Raw genomic sequence first — 13,005 nt, 5'->3', positions numbered from 1 at the left:
TGGCCACCTCATGCGAAGAGCTGACTCATTGGAAAAGACTCTGATGCTGGTAGGGATTGCGGGCAGGAGGAGAAGGGGATGACAGAGGATGAGATGTTTGAATGGCATTGTCGACTCGATGGACATGAGTTTGGATGAACTCCAGGAGCTGGTGATGGATAGGGAGGCCTGGCGTGCTGCAGTTCATGGAGTCGCAAAGAATCGGACACGACTGTGCTACTCAACTGAACTGAACTGAATACTCCATTTTGTATATGCACCACAGCTTTCTTATCCATTCGTCTTATGATGGACGAATCAGGTTGCTTCCTGTCCTGGCTATTGTAAACAGTGCTGCAGTGAACACTGGGGTACACTTGTAGAGACTGTATTTTGAAAAAGATTTTTTTCCCTCCATCAACCTAATGGAAATAGGTTTTAAGTGAAAATGAAAGTGTTAGTTGCTCAGTTGTGTCTGACTCTTTGTGACCCCAATGGACTGTAGTCTGCCAGGCTCCTCTGTCCATGGGATTCTCCAGGCAATAATACTGGACTGGGTTGCCATTTCCTTCTCATGGGATCTTCCGAACCTAGGGATTGAACCCAGGTCTCCTGCATTGCAGGTGGATTTTTTACTGTCTGAGATACCAGGAAGCCCTGGAAATAGGTTTAGGTAATTTTTTTCAATATAGATAATGGATAATAAAATGAGTCTTATTTAATGTCACGATTTCTTTAACATCATCACAATTTAGTTAAGAATTAAGCAAAAAGTATCTGAGATGCTTACCCTAAGAAAATAAGGCTGCTTACCTCTCTGATTCATTTACAATTTTTGAAAGGTTTATTTACTTTGTATTTTGGGCTGGGGGTCAACATTTGAGTCAATTTAATGATAAGGTGTGTGCCAACTCCTAGTATGTGCACTAGGGTTTAACTAAGGCAAGATGGAAGTAAATGAACACAGGGAAAATATGCCTTTAACCTCTCTTCTAAATCATAAGGGGAGTAAATCATGAACTTCACACAGAATACTGATGAAGCATATTCTATAAGTTATTATACTCAAATGAGAAAATTAGCTCTCTGTATATGAACATAATCTTGAATATGTAATAACGGGAACATTTATAATTTATGAAAATACCTAATTGTCTCAAAGACTTTTGCATAGAGGACCTCATCTGTTAGAACTTCTAAATCTTAGAATTTTTACGAAATACATGGATATCATCTTCTATCTTTATAATATGATATAAAACATTAAGGATTTACTAATAATTACTTACTATTCTTGAGTATCTTATTTTATGATTTACCCCAAAGCTCTCAAAATTATCCACTTCTCTCAAACTAATTTCAAATTCTATATTAAACTGACACATTTTAGTTAATAATTTTCTACTACCTTGAAATATAAAGAAGAGTTTACAGTGATTTCAGAGTTACATCCCAAGTTCCTAAAGGGTTTGAGAGTGCTGCTATCTTTCAGTGGGGAAATGGATTGCCATTGTGTGCTTTCTAAGAGTGATTTTTGTTACTCAGTGATAAGTAATGCAATATAATTCAAGTCTCCGCATTAAAGCTGTGACTCTACAGCTAACTAATTCAAGTCTTCTGATGGTCCTTTAAATTAGGCTCCCAGGCTTCCACACATTAATTTTTAATCAGTCTAGAAGGTATTACATTTACTTCCATTTACATATTAAAGAAATTTACATAAATGATACAAAATAAACCTAAAATTAGGATTTGCAATGTGTCTCCTTATATTTGGTATATAATATCCTTAATGTAGACAAAAGTGGGAAAATAAGTTTGAAAGTGCTATGCTTGGAAAATTGGCTGAAGAATGGCTTTAGTCATGTTTTATAATATGTTTCATATATTATTTATTTAGCAAGCATTAGTCATTGAAAACCTCTTTTACAAAATAGGTTTTTGTAAAACCCCTACCCCAAAGCATTAAGCCAATTTTTAAAGCCCAGTAGACATTTTATAATTTAAAATTAAGTAAAATATGTAAATATTAAGATTAATACCATACCATTTTCAAAACATACAAATACAAGTAAGAGAAAATAATAAAACTGTACATCTTTAGTAGTCACTTAGCTAACCTGAGTCATGTTAATGCTATTTTTACATTAAAGTATCAGATTGAGCCAGAAGTTGCTACTCCAGATTAAGCTGGTCAACCTTCCTCACATATAAGAAACTGGTTTGCCAGAGCAAAAACTAAAATAAAAATGCCCATACTTTTGATTCATTGATAAATACCAAAATATTTCAATATAATCAATGAATGCTAAGTGGCCTTTCATTTTTGATGTCATGCAATATTGTTTTAAAAGTTTTGCTCACCAATAAGAATCACAACAAAAGTCGTTCATATATGATAAGATCAACGTGAACCATGTCTTACTCATCTTTAAATCTTCTGAAGCACCTATTACATGATATCAGTTCAGTTCAGTTCAGTCGCTCAGTCGTATCCAACTCTTTGCGACCCCATGAACCACAGCACACCAGGCCTCCCTGTCTATCACCAACTCCCGGAGTCCACCCAAACCCATGTCCATTGAGTTGGTGATGCCATCCAACCATCTCATCCTCTGTCATCCCCTTCTTCTCCTGCCCTCAATCTTTCCCTGCATCAGGGTCTTTTCAAATGAGTCAGCTCTTTGCATCAGGTGGCCAAAATATTGGAGTTTCAGCTTCAACATCAGTCCTTCCAATGAACACCAAGGACTGATTTCCCTTACGATGGACTGGTTGGATCTCCTTGCAGTCCAAGGGACTCTCAAGAGTCTTCTCCAACACCACAGTTCAAAAGTATCAATTCTTCTGCTCTCAGCCCTCTTTATAGTCCAACTCTCACATCCATACATAACCACTGGAAAAACCATAGCCTTGACTAGATGGACCTTTGTTGACAAAGTAATGTCTCTGCTTTTGAATATGCTGTCTACATAGTATAGACTCAATAAAAAGTTCTGAATTGAATATTATATATATATATATAGTATCAGAAAGGCTTTAAAAGGATGATTTTCTATTCTTTTCAATCAATAGTTACAATATTTTGGAATATCTGCATTCTTTGAACTTGAATCAGCCATGATTTCTACTGAATTTCATTTTTGTCCAATTAGCTATTACTTTATTTTTTTAAATTTAAATTGTATCTATTTTTTATCCAAGTAGTATAATCACACAGTTGAAAAGTATAAAACAAAAGAACCTACACAGTGAAAAGTCTACCTTTCAGACTTAGCAATTAATTGCTGTCACTTTGTGTATCCTGCCAGAGATAACTGACATGCCTATCAAGAAAATATATATGTATGTATTTTTCCTTTCTTCTATTTCTAGACAAATGCCTACACACCACATATGTTGTTTTGCATTTTGTTTTTTCTATTTAGCAATATATCTTAGAGATTTTTTAAAAAGTCATTAATTAGAAAGTTTTCTAATTTTTAAAATAAGTGTGTATATTTACCCCATTATATGAATGAACCATAATATATCTCAACTGATATTTGGCCTTCCCTTTCTTTGGGATTGGGAGGAAAACTGACCTTTTCCAGTCCTATGGCCACTGTTGAGTTTTCTAAATTTGCTGGTATATTGAGTGCAGCACTTTCACAGCATTGTCTTCTAGGATTTGACATAGCTCAGCTGGAATTCCATCACCTCCACTAGCTTTGTCTGTAGTGATGCTTCCTAAGCCCCACTTGACTCCTCATTCCAGGATGTCTGTCTCTAAGGGAGTTATCACACCACTGTGGTTATCTGGGTCATGAAGATCTTTTTTGTATAGTTCTTCTGTTTATTCTTGCCACCTCTTCTTAATAACCCTGCTTCTGGTAGGTCCATACCATTTCTGTCCTTCATTGTGCCCATCTTTGCATGAAATGTTCCCTTGGAATCATTAATTTTCTTGAAGAGATCTCTAGTCTATCCCATTCTATTGTTTTCCTCTATTTCTTTGCATTGATCACTGAGGAAGTCTTTCTTATCTCTCCTGGCTATTCTTTGGAACTCTGCATTCAGATGGGTATATCTTCCCTTTTTTCCTTTGCCTTTCGCTTCTCTTCTTTCCACAGCTATTTGTAAGGCCTCCTCAGACAACCATTTTGCCTTTTTGCATTTCTTTATCTTGGGGATGGTCTTGATCACTTCCTCTTGAGCAAAGTCAAGAACCTCTGTCCATAATTCTTCAGTCATTCTATCAGATCTAATCCCTTGAATCTACTTGTCACTTCCACTGTATAATTGTAGGGGATTTGATTTAGGTCATACAAGAATGGTCTTGTGGTTTTCCCCACTTTCTTCAATTTAAGTCTGAATTTGGCAATAAGAAGTTCATGATCTGAGCCACAGTCAGCTCCTGGTCTTGTTTTTGCTGACTGTATAGAGCTTCTCCATCTTTGGCTGCAAAGAATATAATCAATCTGATTTCAGTGTTGACCATCTGGTGATGTCTATGTGTAGAGTCTTCGCTTGTGTTGTTGCAACAGGGTGTTTGCTACGACCAGTGCATTCTCTTGGCAAAACTCTGTTAGGCTTTGCCATGCTTCATTTTGTACTCCAAGGCAAAATTTGCCTGTTACTCCAGGTATCTCTTGATTTCCTACTTTTGAATTCTGGTCCCCTATAATGAAAAGGACATCTTTTTTGGGTATTAGTTCTAGAAGGTCTGTAGGTCTTCAAGAATTGTTCAGCTTCTTTGGCATTAGTCGTTGGGGAATAGACTTGGATTAGGGGATGACAAGAGGATGAGATGGCTGGATGGCATCACCGACTTGATGGACATGAGTTTGAGTAAACTCTGGGAGTTGGTGACAGACAGGGAGGCCTGGAATGCCGTGATTCATAGGGTCACAAAAAGTCGGACACGACTGAGTGACTGAACGGAACTGAACTGAACTGTGATACTGAATGGCTTGCTTTGGAAATGAACAAAGATCATTCTGTTGTTTTTGCGACTGCACGCAAGTATTGCATTTTGGACTCTTTTGTTGACTATGAGGGCTACTCCATTTCTTCTAAGGGATTCCTGCCACAGTAGTAGATATAATGGTCATCTGAGTTAAATTCACCCATGCCAGTTCATTTTAGTTTACAATTCCCAAAGAAAGGCAATGCCAAAGAATGTTCAAACTACCGCACAATTGCATTCATCTCACATGCTAGCAAAGTAATGCTCAAAATTCTCCAAGCCAGGCTTCAACAGTACATGAATCATGAACTTCCAGATGTTCAAGCTGGGTTTAGAAAAGGCAGAGGAACCAGAGAGCAAATTGCCAACATGGGTTGGATCATCAAAAAAGCAAGAGAGTTCCAAAAAAACATCTACTTCTGCTTTATTGACTACACCAAGGCCTTTGACTGTGTAGATCACAACAAACTGTGGGAAGTGATAGGAATACCAGACCACCTTACCTGCCTCCTGAGAAATCTGTATGTGGGTCAAGAAGCAACAGTTAGAACTGGACATAGAACAACAGACTGGTTCCAAATCAGGAAAGGAGTATGTCAAGCCTGTATATTGTCACCCTACTTATTTAACTTATATGCAGAGTATATCATGTGAAATGTTGGGCTGGATGAAGCACAAGCTGGAATCAAGACTGCCAGGAGAAATATCAGTAACCTCAGATATGCAGATGACCCCACCCTTTTGACAGAAAGTGAAGAGAGACTAAAGAGCCTCTTGATGAAAGTGAAAGAAGAGAGTAAAAAGCTGGCTAAAGCTCAACATTCAGAAAACTAAAATCATGGCATCTGGTCCTGTCACTTTATGGCAAATATATGGGGACACAATGGAAACAGTGACAAACTTTATGTTTTGGGGTTCCAAAATCACTGCAGATGGTGACTGTAGCCATGAAATTAAAAGACACTTGCTCCTTGGAAGAAAAGTTATGATCAACCTAGACAGCATATTAAAAAGCAGAGACATTACTTTGCTGACAAAGGTCCATCTAGTCAAGGCTATGGTTTTTCCAGTAGTCATGTATGGATGTGACAGTTGGACTATAAAGAAAGCTGAGCACTGAAGAATTGATGCTTTTGAACTGTGGTGTTGGACAAGACTCTTGAGAGTACCTTGGACTGCAAGGAGATCCAGCCAGTCCATTCTAAAGGAAATCAGTCCTGAATATTCATTGGAAGGACTGATGCTGAAGCTGAAACTCCAATACTTTGGCCAGGTGCTGCAAAGAACTGACTCACTGGAAAAGACCCCAATGCTCAGAAAGATTGAGGGCAGGAGGGGAAGGGGACGATAGAGGATGAGATGGCTAGATGGCATCACTGACTTGATGGACGAGTTTGAGCAAGTTTCATGAGTTGGTGATGGACAGAGAAGCCTGGGTTGCTGCAGTCCACAGGTTTCAAAGAGTCGGACACCACTGAGTGAGTGAACTGAATTGATATCTCAACTGTACCTTATTTACAGATATATAGGTTGCTTTTCAAAGTTGTCCTGTCACTCATGATGCAAAAATAGGCATTAGATGCTTCAAAAGATTATTTTTCTTCTTTTTATAACTAGAAATGATTTTAAAATGCTTTAATTGAATCAAACCAGACATTTAAAAATTTCCTAATTATTTTCCATACCCTAATTTGTCATTATGGATATATTATAATTATCTGTTTTCCTAAACCTATTTCTGGGAATCAGGCAACAAAATGTGCACATACCTTTTCCTGGGGCTTAATAAAATGGTATGAAAATTTGCAAAAAGAAAGAGTTTTGAAATGGGCCTTCAATAATGGAAAGAATTCCCAAGACAAGAGATATATACTACTAATAATAAAGCTATAAGGAAAGAAATACATGGAAAAATCAATTTTTGTTTAGGGAAATGTGAATAATTCAGTTTGAGTGCAATGTGTGTGGAACAGGAATGGAAAATTATTAGAAGGACAAGTGCCTTATTATTTGGGTCTTAAATACTAGATAGTAGGAAGGTAGCTAACAAATACCATACTTAATTAGGTAGCTAATGAGAAGCCACTGAGGGCTTTTGTTCTAGCACAATCTGATCCAGCTAAGACCTAGGAAAAGAAAAAAAAAAAAAAAAAGACAGTAGAGTAACTAGAAGGTTCTTATCACAGCAAGTCAAAGACAAATGGGGTTCCTAAACACACAGATTTCAAATCTCAGGAGGTTCTATAAACCAACAGTCAGAGCTTTAATAGAGAAGGAGCTATTCCTCCTATCAAGGCAAGTCTCTGTCTATATATTCTGTTTCCTTTTGCCTTCCTCAATGTCTATCACCCCTTCTCCTTTTTAACATTTATACTGGACTCCCCCTTCCCAAACCAAATCTTTATTTTTAAACAAGGCCTGATCTCTCCAACCCAGAAGAGACTGTCCCTCAACCGACTTTCAACATGAGCTTTTCAAACTTTTGGCTTCCTTTTGCAGACAAATCTGTTCAATTAATTGTAGGTGCATCTCCAATTTCTCTTCTCTAATCTAGTCCACCTCAATCCACTGAAACAGACATCACGAAGACACCAGTGCCCTGAGTCCTAAACCAAGAACATTGTTTATTCCTCATCTGGCTTGATCAACCAGTGATCCATGACCCTCCTGATCTCTCACTTCTGGAAGGCACTTTTGACTTAGCTCTTTCTTTGTTTGGTGTTCCCTCATCTACATTTCAGAACGATTTGCAGGCTCATCTTCCCCTGTCCAGTCATTCAATTGTTATTATACCCCAAAGCTCAGTTTTAAGCCTTCTTGTCTTCTCATTCCAAACTTTACTGTCTAATTCCATTCAGTTTTACCCACACAACTTTCCCAGGCACCTAGATCTACACCAATAATTTCCTGGTTTCTACCTTTCTGGTCCAGATTGCTCTCCTGAGCTCTAGATTCATCATATCCACCTGGATATCTCAAAGCACCTTAGACATAAGTTCAAAATCAAACTCCTTGTATCATTTGTTTCTGCTTTATTGCCAAAATCACCTACTCCTTCTAGCATTCCTTTTCTGCTAATGGCACCACTCTACATGTTTTGTAGGAGCCAAACCTAGGGTTCATTCTCATTGTCACACTCTATCTCCACTCCATGTTTAATCACTAAGTCCTATAGATTTTACCTCCTCAATACTTGTCTAATCAAGACAATTCTTAATATGTCAAATACAATCATGCCACAACTTGGTAGAAAAGCAATGACAAGCCTATAAAGTATATTAAAAACCAGAGACATTACTTTGCCTACAAAAGTCCATATAATCAAAGTTATGGTTTTTCCAGTAGTCATGTATGTATGTAAGAGTTGGACAATAACAAAGGCTGAGCACCGAAGAATTGATGCTTTTGAACTGTGGTGTTGGAGAAGACTCTTGAGAGTCCCTTGGACTGCAAGGAGATCAAACCAGTCCATTCTAAAGGAAATCAGTCCTGAATATTCATTGGAAGGACTGATGCTGAAGCTGAAGTTGCAATACTTTGGCTACCTGATGCAAAGAGCAAACTCATAGAAAAAGACCCTGAAGCTGGAAAAGGCTGAAGGCAAGAGGAGAAGGGGGCAACAGAGGATGAGATGGTTGGATGGCATCACCTACCCAATGGACATGAGATTGAGCAAATTCCGAGAGATGTGAAGGACAGGGAAGCCTGGCATGCTGCAGTCCATGGGGTCGCAAAGAGTTAGACATGACTGAGTGACTGAACAAGGACAACCACCTTGGTCCCAACTGCCATTATCTTTTATCTGGACTACTGCAACAGCCTCTTTAGTGATCGCCCAAAGGCCCCTTCCTGCTCACTTATGATCTATTCTCCACATAGTGGCCAAAGTGATATTTTAAAAATGCAAATTAGGGTCTCCAGTCCAGGTTTGATGCACGATACTGGATGCTTGGGGCTGGTGCACTGGGACAACCCAGAGGGATGGTATGGGGAGGGAGGAGGGAGGAGGGTTCAGGATGGGGAACACATGTATACCTGTGGCAGATTCATTTCAATATTTGGCAAAACTAATACAATATTTTAAAGTTTAAAAATAAAATAAAATAATTACGAATAAAAAAATAAATAAAAAGGGTATTATGCAAACATCAAAAAAATGCAAATCTTAACATATCATTCCTCTGTTTAAAATTCTTGACATCTTTTCACTGTTCTTGGTTTAAAATCTAAAATCATCACATTCAAGACCTCTATGTCTTACTCCCTACCTACCTCTAGTTTCATTTGGTAGCTGGCTCTTTGTTTTTCTCGGAGGGACTGAAAGAGAGTGTGGCTGGAGTAGAAGCATAGTGCTGTCTTTTTGCACATGCCTATAATCCTATCTCTTTTCCTAGTTAATCCCTATTTACCTTGAAGAACACAGCCCAAATACTATATTCTTAAGGAGCCTTCATGATCCCCCAGATTAGGTCACATCTTAACTTTCTGGATGCTTTTCTCTATAGTACTGCTCACAACTTAAACATTATTAAATTTTATAATAATTGTTTTCCACAACTAGACATTAACTTTCATTAATGTTAGGCCAAAAGGAAGGGTGAAGAAGTAGCTTTGCAGCTTTATCAAAATGAAAGAAAGCCATTGTGGCTGAAGGCTGGCCAACAATGGGGTGAGTAATAAAAGCTGGACTAAAGAGGTGAATACTGGTTAGAAACCTGAATTCTGAGAATGTTAAGTGACTAAGAGAGTAAAGATTTTTGGTATCAGGAGTGGTCATAATCAAATAAGTATCTCCTACATACTTCAGTTAAAACTGAACATTCAGAAAATTAAGATCATGGCATCTGGTCCCACCACTTCATGGCAAATAGATGAGGAAACAATGGAACCAGTGACAGACTTTATTTTTTTGAACTCCAAAATCACTGCAGATGGTGACTGCAGCCATGAAATTAAAAGACGCTTGCTTCTTAGAAGAAAAGCTATGACCAACCTAGATAGCATATTAAAAAGCAGAGACATTACTTTGCCATAAAAGGTCCGTCTAGTCAAGGCTATGGTTTTTTCCAGTGGTCATGTATGGATGCGAGAGTTGGACTATAAAGAAAGCTGAACGCCGAAGAGTTGATGCTTTTGAACTGTGGTGTTGAAGAAGACTCTTGAGAGTCCCTTGGACTGCAAGGAGATCCAGCCAGTTCAAGCTAAAGGAAATCAGTCCTGAATATTCATTGGAAGGACTGATGCTGAAGCTGAAACTACAATCCTTTGGCCACCTGATGTGAAGAACTGACTCATTGGTAAAGACCCTGATGCTGGGAAAGATTGAAGGCGGGAGGAGAAGGGGACAAGAGAGGATGAGATGGTTGGATGGCATCACCGAATCAATGGACATGAGTTTAGCAGGCTCTGGGAGTTGGTGTTGGACAGGGAGGCCTGGTGTGCTGCCATATATGGGGCTGCAAAGAGTTGGACACGACTGAGTGGCTGAATTGAACCGAACTTATTTCAAATTCCTGACTGATTTCTGCCTATGGTGAGAAACCGTGGACCGAAGCAGGGGTTACCAGTTGGTATGATTTTTGGGATCTGGCTGCTTGATCCACCTCATTGTGGGATGAACAGATTCCAAACAGACTAATTCCACAATTATTGGAAAGACAATTCTTATATACAGTGGCTCACTCACTTGTCTATCAAGATTGCCCCAGGTCAGAACACAAAATCAGTGACTTATGGATCATTCATTCAATTTGATCAGTGCAGGTAACTAAATTGGATAAGTCATCCTTCAAAACAATGCTTGTTTGGTCTGAACTATAAAACCTAGATACCCTGTAAGTTCAAACACTTGACTCAAAAGAGTTCCTGGGAAAATACTAACCAAGTCATAGAAATATCATTTGCTTTTAATAAAAGAGAATGGGATTAGGTATTACTAGATGATTATAATTTTGGAAAAACCTCAACAATGTGGAATAATCTGGGTAAAGGGCATAATGAATGGTAAAAAAAAAAATTGAAAAGTTGAACATTTTGGAAGAAATGCTGTTAGCTATCAGAGATTCTTAGGTGATGTGTTAAAGTATATAAGAATTATTTTAAATTATATCATTGTTTGCATTTTAATCAGTGCCCTTAAAGTGCTTACATAATCACAGAAGAATTGGTTCTATTGGTATTCTAAATCTCTATGCTTCATCCTTCTTTGTAATACTCATTTGCATTATCTTTGAAGAACAAATTTAGACCAAACAAAAGTACAATTTAGCCCGTACCTGAATTATCACAAATCCCTAATTAGTGTTGTCCAAATTAATAAGAATTTACTGCATTTATAAAAATGGAAATTTATGCAAAAAACAATTATTCAATGTCTAGATCTTCAGAAAACTACCTTGAAAAGAATGCCTTTCAGATATTCAAATTTTGTATTTTTTAATCTATATCTGCACATTCAGTAATTCTTTTTGACATTGTACAAATAGAGACATCCATCATTTCCCAAACATTTACAGATGTTAGTGAATACCCCTTTCTATGACCATCTGTGTAAATGTATAAATTAGATCTTTAAAAGAGATTGTTGGTATTTTTAGTTTAAAAGTGCATATAGGGTATTTTTTTGGCATACATGATTTAATTTACAAAACTAATGAATAACCTAAGTCTCCTTTAATAAATCTATTCTTTCCCATTCCTCTCAAATGGTATAAAAAAAAAGCCAAAAATTCATGATATGAACAAATAAATCATCACAAAAAAAGGATTCCATACGTGTCTCTCAAATAATATAGAATGTTATTTCTTTCCAGAGCAAAAACCAGGTCACCTCAAGTTCACAGGTCAGAGATAATGAAAGCTACATTTCAGAGAATATGCAGTGGGCACTGTTAAAGATAAAAAAGGAAACTATTTGGAGATTACAAGTATAAATTAGCACAACTTTATCTCCAGGCTAATTTTAACTAGAGTCTGTGCTTCCCAGGTGGCGCTAGCGGTAAAGAATCCGCCTGCCAATGCAGGAGACATAAAAGACACTGGTTTGATCCCTGGATTGGGCATGGCAACCCGCTCCATATTCTTGCCTGGAGAATCCCATGGACAGAGGAGCCTGGTGGCTATGGTCCTAGGGTGCAAAAAGTCAGACATGACTGAAACAACTTAGCACACATGCCATACATGGTATACTGGACGGGAGAGGGGAGATGTCCACTTCAGCACAGGAAACAAGGAGTTGCACTGCGTGTAGATAATTTGAAAACAGTAATAAAACTAACTGAAAACAGGTCTGCTTTTTATTATCATTACAGGTGGTAATTCTAAACAGTAATAGAATACTCTACCCTGAAAAATAAAAAAGTGTTGGTCTGTTTTAAACAATTGTGATTATAGCTGAATTATAGTAATATGTATGTAAACTTAAAAGTAGCACTACATGGAGTTAATATACAGAACTTGTAGTTATATTATCAAACACCCAATTCACAATGGCTCTGCTATACTTACTCATTTTGAAAGTAAATTCCTAATGCTTAGGAATTAAGTTTGCAAGCTCTGTGCCACTCATATTTTAGCATTTCAATAACTGATTTTGAAGTAAACAATGATAGCACAGTGATTACTAAAGATAAAGAAAACATAACTTGAAATTCTTCAATTCTCTCATTTTCCATGACTGATTAGCATTTTTATTTGTGTTTAAACTTTAAGGATGAGACAGTGCTAACTATGACATGTACTACTGTTGTTTGGTAAATAAAAATTTTTGCTTATATGTGATGGATTTTACTGACTTTTGTTAATATCTTTGAAATAAAAATTTATGCTTCTTTTTAGGTTCTTCTGTGCTTTAAGACTAAGGAATGAAGAAGAAAATATCAGTGGTACAAGTCAGTGGGTACATAAATTGTACTTTTTATATAATTTTTATTTTATTAAAATTTACTTGTTACTGTAATGTTATGATCATTTCTGTGATAGAATAATATATAGGCTTATGTTTCTCTCATTTAAAAACACATGAATATACTTAAAAAGGATCAATCCTTTACTTTTCTTCCCTTTTTATACTGTTATAT

At 37.1% G+C, this 13,005-nt stretch overlaps 1 protein-coding gene across 9 annotated transcripts in view; it reads right to left on the bottom strand.

Annotated features, from left to right (window-relative positions):
- Positions 1–13,005, bottom strand: part of ZNF385B (zinc finger protein 385B) — a 372,985-nt gene that overhangs the window by 50,094 nt on the left and 309,886 nt on the right. The gene's annotated exons all lie outside the window — the stretch shown is intronic.

The sequence above is a fragment of the Bos javanicus genome, chromosome 2, assembly GCF_032452875.1.
Source record: "Bos javanicus breed banteng chromosome 2, ARS-OSU_banteng_1.0, whole genome shotgun sequence".
NCBI lineage: Eukaryota > Metazoa > Chordata > Mammalia > Artiodactyla > Bovidae > Bos > Bos javanicus.
Note: the sequence above shows the minus strand (reverse complement) of the source record. Positions and strands in the feature narration are given on the sequence as shown.